Here is a 9295-nt window from a genome sequence, read left to right on the forward strand (position 1 = left end):
CTGTGAGAGTGAACACAATCCCTTTATGGTTAAGGAAAAGAGAAACAATAGCAATGGGATCAACAAAATGGTGGCACTGGTATCCAGCAGTTAAACTACTAGAAGCCCCTGTTGCAGGGCAAACAGGGACTAAAACCCTCAGGTGACCACTATCCCACTGTCATTTTTCCAGACTCACCTGTCCCATCATTCCTTGAAATTCTTAGATGATCTTTTGAATGTAGAGCTGCAAATCAAAGGAGCCAATGGAGAGGCCGTGCCTTACCTTGGGTACGTAGAACTCAACCTCATGTTTCCAGAAGAGTTTTTGGGCAAAGAGACTGATGTGCTCTATTGTCCATCAGGTTCTCGTGGATCGTGGTCCTGCATGACGTCCACTATATATATTATTACTGTCATTATTGCTACCATATCTGTTACTGTAATCATTTTATCATTCATTGTAGTTAATTGTCATTGTATCATTCATTGTAATTCATTGTCATTTTGTCAGTCATTGTAATTGTACAGTATGTTTGTGTTGATTTGTTCTGTACACGTGACATCTATTGCACGTCTGTCCGACCTGGGAGAGGGATCCCTCCTCTGTGGCTCTTCCTGAGGTTTCTTCCACCTTTTTTCCCTGTTAAAGGTTTTTTGTGGGCAAGTTTTTCCTCACTCGAACCGAGGGTCTAAGGACAGAGGGTGTAAAGCCCTCTGAGGCAAATGTACTTTGTGACTTTGGGCTATACAAATAAAATTTGATTTGAAATTTGAAGTCCCTACGTTGGTGTTAGTTGTCCCTGATGTGAACAGTGTGCCCCAAATCCTCATCGGCACCAACTCATTAGACGTCCTCTATTCCAACTATGTTGAAAAGCACGATTGTCGCCCTCAGTCATTCCTTCCTGGCTACAGAGTGGTTTTCAAAATCCTTGAAGTACGGAAACAGCAGGCAAGTACTGGAGCTCTTGGGCTGGTACCAGTACCAGCGGGTGGCACAGTTGCTGTGGAAGGGCAGGTTCACATAAGTAGTGCTCACTGGGATAAGTGGGTTGTTGTAGAGGCCACATCTGTGTCGTCCCTTCCTGGCGGATTGTTGGTTGCCAGCTCTCTGTGCACCTTACCTGTCAAACACCCTTGCTCAATGTCAATCCTGCTGAGGAATGAGACTCAACACAACATCACTATCCCTCCGAGGACAGTGTTGGCTGAGGTTCATGCTGTTCAGCAGGTGATGGGGAAGGAGCCCAGCCAATTTGACTGCTCCTGAAACCAAGAGGATGGAGTTCGATTTTGGGGATTCCCCTTTACCATTAGAGTAGAAAGAGCGAATCACGGCTGCTAAATAGCATGCCCAAAGTCTTTTCTCAGCACGACATGGACTTTGGCCATACCAACAAAGTATAGCATCACATCAAGCTGAGTGACGACACTCCTTTCAAGCACCGACCCAGACCCATCTATCCACACAATGTAGATGCAGTCAAGAAACATCTTCAAGAGCTGCTAGATTCTGGTGTCATACATGAGTCTGAGTCCCCCTTTGCATCTCCCATCGTTGTTGTGTGGAAGAAAAATGGTTCTGTGAGGTTGTGCATCGACTTCCAGAAACTCAACTCACAGACCATAAGAGATGCATACGTTCTACCAAACTTGGAGGAAATGGTTTTCGGTCCTTGATTTAAAATCTGGCTGTTACCAAGTCGAAATCGAAGAGGCTGAAAAACAGAAGCATTCGTATGCCCCCTGGGCTTCTGGGAATTCAATAGAATGCCCCAGGGCATTACCAATGCACCAAGTACGTTTCAGCGATTGATGGAGAGATGAATGGGAGATCTCAACCGCTGGGAGGCGCTGGTCTTCATCGATGATCTCATAATCTTCTCTGACACCTTGGAGCAACAAGTCAAGATTTCTACAGGATCTCAACCAACTTAAAGAGTATGGTTTAAAGTTGTCATCAGAAAAGTGTAAGTTTTTCCAGACCTCCGTTAAGTATCTTGGACATATTGTCTCCCAGCACAGGGTTGAGATGGATCCACAGAAGATCGAGGCTTTAAAGACCTGGCCAGTACTTGAGAACCTCAAGCAGCTGCGTTCTTTCCTGGGCTTTTCGGGGTACTATTGACGGTTTGTGAGGAACTATTCAAAGATCACCAAACCTCTAAATTACCTCACTCAGGAAACACAGTCAAGGAAGAGAAAAAACTCACCTGTACTTCCATCCGAAGGAATCCTTTGGGAAGAGGTGGACTCCAGAATGTCAGAGAGCGTTTGAGGAGATGGAGATGATTGACAAGCTCGCTACTGCACCTGTCTTAGGATTCACAGATCCCAAACTTCCATACATTCTTCACACTGATGCAAGCACGACAGGGCTCAGTGCGGCAGTGCGGAACAAGACGGACAGATGAGGGCTATCACTTTCGCTAGCAGAGGACTGACAAAGAGTGAGGCGACATACCCTGCTCATGAATTGGAATTTCTTGCTCTAAAGTGGGCTGTCACAGCTAATGATTTTAAGTTAAGAAGTTTAATGATTACTTGTATGGTACCGACTTCACTGTTGTCACTGACAGTAATCCCTAACTTACATCCTGACTTCCACAAAGTTGGACGCCACAAGTTATAGGTGGTTGGCAGCTCTATCGACTTACAACTTCAAACTCAAGTATAGAGTAGGAACTCTTTCTCGTCGACCACATGGAGAGCTCCAGGATGATGCTGTGTTGAGGAAAGAACGTGAAAGGATTGAACGGTTCACTCTGCATTACCTGAAGGATCAGGAGACCCCTGATGTTGTTCTTCTAGATGCGGTGAAGGCCATATGTGAGAGGCATGATGTCAAGTGGTCTCACGAAGACTCCACATGTCCACCAGTCACACTTGTTGAGTCTCTCGCCGTCCACTCCGATGCTCTGCCCAGTGGTTTCCAGCAGGAAGACGATCATGGACTCCCTGTTATTGGTCATTAGACTGAAGAGGAGATGGGGGCAAAACAACGGGCTGATCCTGATCTCAGAGTAGTCATCAAGCGCAAGGAGTCTGGAGACATGCCCTCACCTACCCTGAGACACAAGCTCCCTGATCTTGTTTTGTGGCTCAGAGAATGGAAGCATCTAGAGCTGAGAAGTGGAGTGTTGTACAGAGCATGGCAAGAACATGGACGAGTCACACGCCAGCTTGTTCTACCAACTGAACTTAACACAGCACTGAGAGGCCTACATGATGATCTAGGTCACCTAGGCATAGAGCAGACCCTCGATTCTATTGGCCTAGAATGTCCGCATATGTAGAGCAGAAGATCAAGATGAGTGAACGTTGTATGCGCCGGAAGACTCCAAACGAAAGAGCAGCTCCTTTGTGTAACATCATGGCCAGCAGGCCCTTGGAGCTGGTCTGCATGGACTTTCTATTGGTGGAGCCTGACCAGAGCAACACAAAAGATATATTGGTACTGACGGACGCGATAACAACTCGAAACAAAAAAGCACAGACTGTGGCTAACTGCTTAAGGGAAAAACTTCCTGGTGCATTATGGATTTCCGGAAAAGCTTCTGAGTGACGAGGGCCGAGATTTTGACTCTTGCACCATAAAAGAACTGTAGGGACAGGACCAATGAGGGAACTGCAGCTGGGACACCTGGAAGAGGAACCTCTCCGGTCATCATGGGAGAGAGTGAGAGTGACAATGTTCCCAGGTGTTCGCAGAGGCTAAGAGAACAACCTGAACGACTACAGTATGGTCAACTGGGAAACCCCTTGCTGTCTACAGTTCAGTCCCTCTTCCAAGGCCTCAGCCTTGCTTTTGCCGATGCACTCCAAAACCATGGCTATACAGACACCCCCCAAGTAACCCCAAGGCCAATTCATAGTCATGTGGGTGTAATGGAACATACACACCTTTAGAAGGGGAGGGTGTAACCCAGATTAACAGGCTCTTAATAAAAGTCCAGTCATCATTTAATTAATTAGAACAATAAATTAATATTTCATATTTTTGTGTCACATAAATAGACAAACAGATAAATAAATAAATAAATAGTTGATTTGTAATAATCTTACATAAATAGAATCAATGATTAAAATCATAAATAGGTCAATAAATACATAAAAAATATCAATATGCACAAATTTATTTATCTGTTTTAAAAAGTGTTTTATATGTGTGTTTTATTTTCAATGTGTGCCTTTCTCAAAGTGTACAAGATTCAGGTGACATAAAGAGTTCACATGGCCTCGGCCAATCAGACGCTGTCAAGGTGTACGTGCTGTGGCGTTTTTTCTCTCTCTCTCTGCCGGTCCCTCGTAGAGGTGGCTGCATGCATAGCTTCTGCTGCAGACTTTAGCGATTTTTGTACAAGAGAGCCAGATGTTCCACCACGTAAGTACTTTTATCAGCAACGCAGAGAGTGAGTACCATTTTTTCCTTGTGTGTTGCCGAGCAGAACGTTTTTTTAACAACAGTTGCAGAGGAGAACCGGAACCTGGACTGAGCCGTGTATTCTGCCTTGCCTGGAGTGTGTGTGTTTGGTGTATGAGCCTCTGGCTGGGTTCTTTTTCTTTGAAATCCTGTGATGAGATCAGCAAGACAACTTCTTCTTCTGCTGGGTTTTCCTCCATCTCTGTAAGGTAGAGGGGGAGCCGCAGTGGTTATGGTGAGCCACCCAACAAAAAGAACATAGAATTGTTGAGAGACTGTGTTTTTTTCCCTTGTGATTGACATCTCATTGTGTGTGATACACCGAAACATTATTATTATTTTTATTTATTTCAATGCAATATAACACAGGAAAAAAACCTACCTGTGGTTGTGATCTTCTTTACTCTGCTTACTCAATGCTCACTGCTGAGACTCCTTTTTTTTTCATCTCGGTCTAGTCTTCTGAGCCACTGGTCCATAAGGTAAATTAGTGCACACTGATAAATAAATATTCTGAATCTCCCAGCCTTTATCACCACACTATTAGAGCTGAGGCAGGTTACATAAGACTGAATTCCAAGCTCGAATTCCAAACAGTGGAGCGAGTCGCCCCCCTTCCCCTAACGATGCTTACGCAGGGTGCCAGGTTGATGCCACTGAACCTTCACTAGCACAGGACAAACAAAACATAACGTTAACGTTACTATCTGAACTCTAATACTCTGCCTGTTGTGTTCTGGCTTTGTTTATTTCATGAATCAGCTAAATCTGAGTCTGACTTGCAATTTACGCTGTAAAATAGTGTAGCGACCCTGCAGTAATGTGTTGTGTGTTACAATGTCAGTTCTGTGTTTTCCCATGGTCCGTGAATGCACCTAAATGGGGGCGGGGGAGCAGGTGAGAGGGGGAGCGCGTGTGTGAGCGAGTTCCAGTTCATCCGGGCCATAACTCCTAGAGAGTTGCGCATACAGACCCAACTAGCGCACCCTCATAGTCTGCAGGAGGCGCTCGAGCTGGCCTTGGAGAGAGAGATTGTCGGAGAGACCACAAGTGATGACAGCAGTGGCATCCCTGTGGTGAGGACTGTGGTGCAGGAGGGCCCAGACAAAGCAAAGCCGGCATGAACAGATGAGCTGACAGAATTAGTCCATGCTGCGTCACTGCAACCGCAGCACAGCAGCAACCGTCCGCGCCGGGGTTCTCCTGTGTGTTGGGTGTGTGGTCAGTCACCCTGGCGGGGGCCCTATGTGTGGCTTTCGTCGACACCGGCTCCACGGCAACACTGATGAGACCCGACCAGGTCCCAGCAGGGATACAGCTGGAACCTACTGTGGTGAAGCTGCGGACAGTGACTGGAGAGCTAGCCCCTATGCTTGGAAGAGGGGTGGTGGCTATACGAGTGGGGGGGCTCTCAGTGAACTGTAAAGTGTGGGTTGCAGTGGTCCAGGACCTCTGTATATTAGGACTGGACTTCCTGCGGGCTGCCCACTGTTTGTTAGACCTGGGGAAGAACACACTGACATTCCCAGGGGGGCCCACAGTTGTAATGGTGCTCCCCACCCAGGCCCCAAAGCCAGACCTGCCAACCTCTCGAGCAGCTGAGGAACGTCGGGGCACAGACCCCCAGCCCCAAGCTTTTCCCCTTACGCCCCTGTTCCCCACATCCCGCATACCAGTTGTTGAACAGCCCCCCGCCCCTGATCAGCAGCCCACAGCAGGTGTGGAGGAACAAGGCTCCATGCAGGATGGAAAAAGGCCTGTCTGCAGAGAGATGCAGGTTGTTGACTCACCTGAATGGAGAGCGCAGCAGGAGCAGGATGCTGAGTCAGGACAACAGCCGCAGTGGAACGAGGTTGCTGGATGCTCCCCTGCCACTAAAGGACTGTTTACAACGTTTGGGGCTCTACTGGTGAAGGAGGGGGGGCTCCAGAGAGCCTGGAAGGAGCCAGCTACAGGGGAAGAGACGTGGCAGGTGGTGGTCCTCAGAGCACTGAGAGCCTCTCATGGTATTACTGGGGCGGGGCACTTTGGAGTCTCAAAAACCCTCCGTCGCGTCCGGCAGGGTTTCTGCTGGGGTCAGATGAGGAGAGATGTCGAGGACTTTTGTCGCCGCTGCCACCTGTGCACGGCACGTGACCAGCTGCAGAAAGCAGGCATGAGACAGAAAAGAAACTATGACTTTGGGGTTGGGGACTTGGTGTGGGTGTATAGCCCAAAGAGAAAGAAGGGCCGATGTCCCAAGTTAGACGGCCACTGGGTGGGGCCTTGTGAGGTTTTGGAGAAGCTGGGTGAGGTGGTCTACAGGGTCCAGCTGCCGCCAAGGGGGAGACGGGTGGCCCTCCACAGAGACAAGTTGGCCCCATACAGAGGTGATGTACGCCCTCATCAGCACCCTGGGCCCTCCACACCTTCCCGGAGGAACAGGACAGCCACGCCCCCAGATTCAATGACTGTCTCTCAGCCCAACTCCCCACATTCTTCCCCATTCCTTAACTCACCCCCGGAGCGCGTGTGTGAGCGAGTGTGGATGGAGTATGGCACACGTGGAGGCTGGAGAGTGGGACCTGTTATGGCGTGGTTTGGCGTGGTTATGGCCAATAATAACCGATTCTGTAACACAAATGTTTGGCTATAAAAGCAAGTTTTCCAAATAACGCCTCATTATTCCTCATAGTGTTGTGTCTCGCTGGTAGTGGACCCAAAAATGCAAAGGAGCAGAGTTTGCCAAATAAGCAGCCGTTTATTAGACCACGGGAAAAAGGGGCAGGGGGGTGCCACGGGCGCCAGGAAGGCAGCAGGGGCAGGGGAGCTCACGGGGGGAGCTTGAGCCGGGGACGAGGTAGGGAGAGGCCGTCGAGGGGTTTAGGCTGGGGCGGACTGGTGCAGAAGCCTGGTGGTGAGGAGGGCGAAGAGCTGGAGTCTGGAGACAGAAATAAAAGTCAATACTCAGATAAATCTCAGTTTACAAAGTCTTATGAGGAGCCTAGTTGATCTACCACGACGCGGTGACAATCTGGCAGCAGCATGCAGGAGGCCAGCCTGTAAATACTGCTCGAGATGATCAGCTTCAGGTGTGTGCAGACAGCTCCACAGCACCACACCCATCCCTGTAATGAGAGCATAGATAGATAGATAGATAGATAGATAGATAGATAGATAGATAGATAGATAGATAGATAGATACTTTACGAAGGAAATTCAAGCATCCAGTAGCAGTAACATATATTGAACATACTATGTTCATATTGTACGGTGGCCCTGAAGTGCAAAACACAACAGCAATTTCAAAAACACAATAGCAAATAAAATAACACAACATCAAATCGAATAACACAACAGCAAATCGAATAACACAACAGCAAATTCAAAAACACAATAGCAAATTAAATAACACAACATCAAATCGAATAACACAACAGCAAAGCAAATAACACAACAGCAAATTCAAAAAACACAATAGCAAAGCAAATAACACAACAGCAAATTCAAAAACACAATAGCAAATCAAATAACACAGCAGCAAATTCAAAAACACAATAGCAAATCAAATAACACATTAGCAAATTCAAAACGGAAAGGGTAGGTACCCACGGGCGACATGAATCGTCGCTGATTGGACTGGTGGTCCTTTGAACCGGAAAGACTTGGCTTACATGTTTTCAAAATATGAGCGCTGTTAGTGACAACGTATGCGCTGCTATTAAAGAATATTTTGATGCACGACATGGATACGTGTTACTACGGAAACGCATGATATTCACTGGATAAAAAAAAAAAAATAGACACTTTATCTCGTAATTACGAGAAAAGATCTTGTAATTACGAGATAAGGAAAGGTGCCTCATTGGCCACTGCACTTCGGTAAAGTTAGAAAGATATTGGCACTTCCGGGATCAATAACTCTTAAGTGAAACGTTGTTAAAACACAAAACACGCATATTTTCAACTGTAGTAAGACAGACAACGAGCTACAACCTAACGTTCATCACAACAAGCCATCCTCGGAGCCACACCAACAACATTAGTGTTTACTAGGACTATTCATAATTTCTGGGAATTTTTATTAGGAATATTAATCAATAACTTCAATATGATACAGTACTGCAGTAATGCCATCTACACTTTAAAATCTAGTGCCCGACTACATCGGTTTGTACGGTAAAGCGTGTGAGTGCTTCATGATGCCTTAAAGTGCACCTCGGAAACTCAGAAATCAAATAATAATCTCTTTTCTAAGATATGCAGATTTAGAAAAGTCATTAAATAAACAAATCAAATTGTTTTCTGACAATTCTTGTTCTACATGTTCCCAGCTACCTACTTCTAGTGCCCGACTACATCAGTTTGTACGGTAAAGCGTCTTCACAGTGACGCTTTACCGTACAAGGTGCAGGTGCAGTGAAAGAACTTGAAAATCACCCCAGAAGTAGCTGGGAACATGTAGAACAAGAATCAGGTGAAGTTGTCAGAAAACAATTTGATTTGTTTATTTAATGACTTTTCTAAATCTGCATATGTATCTTAGAAAAGAGGTTATTATTTGATTTCTGAGTTTCCGAGGCACCGGTTTGTACGCTTTACTGTACAAACCGATGTAGTCGGGCACTAGATTTTGAAGTGTAGATAGCGTTACTGCAGTACTGTATCATATTGAAGTTATTGATAAATATTCCTAATAAAAAATCCCAGAAATGATAAAAAGTCCTAGTAAACACTAATGTTGTTGGTGTAGCTCCGTTGTAGCTCGTTGTGATGAACGTTAGGTTGTAGCTCGTTGTGATGAACATTAGGTTGTAGCTCGGTGTGATGAACATTAGGTTGTAGCTCGTTGTCTGTCTTACTACAGTTGAAAATATGTGTTTTGTGTTTTAAAAACGTTTCACTTAAGGT

The sequence above is a fragment of the Larimichthys crocea genome, unplaced genomic scaffold, assembly GCF_000972845.2.
Source record: "Larimichthys crocea isolate SSNF unplaced genomic scaffold, L_crocea_2.0 scaffold27, whole genome shotgun sequence".
NCBI classification, from domain to species: Eukaryota; Metazoa; Chordata; class Actinopteri; family Sciaenidae; genus Larimichthys; species Larimichthys crocea.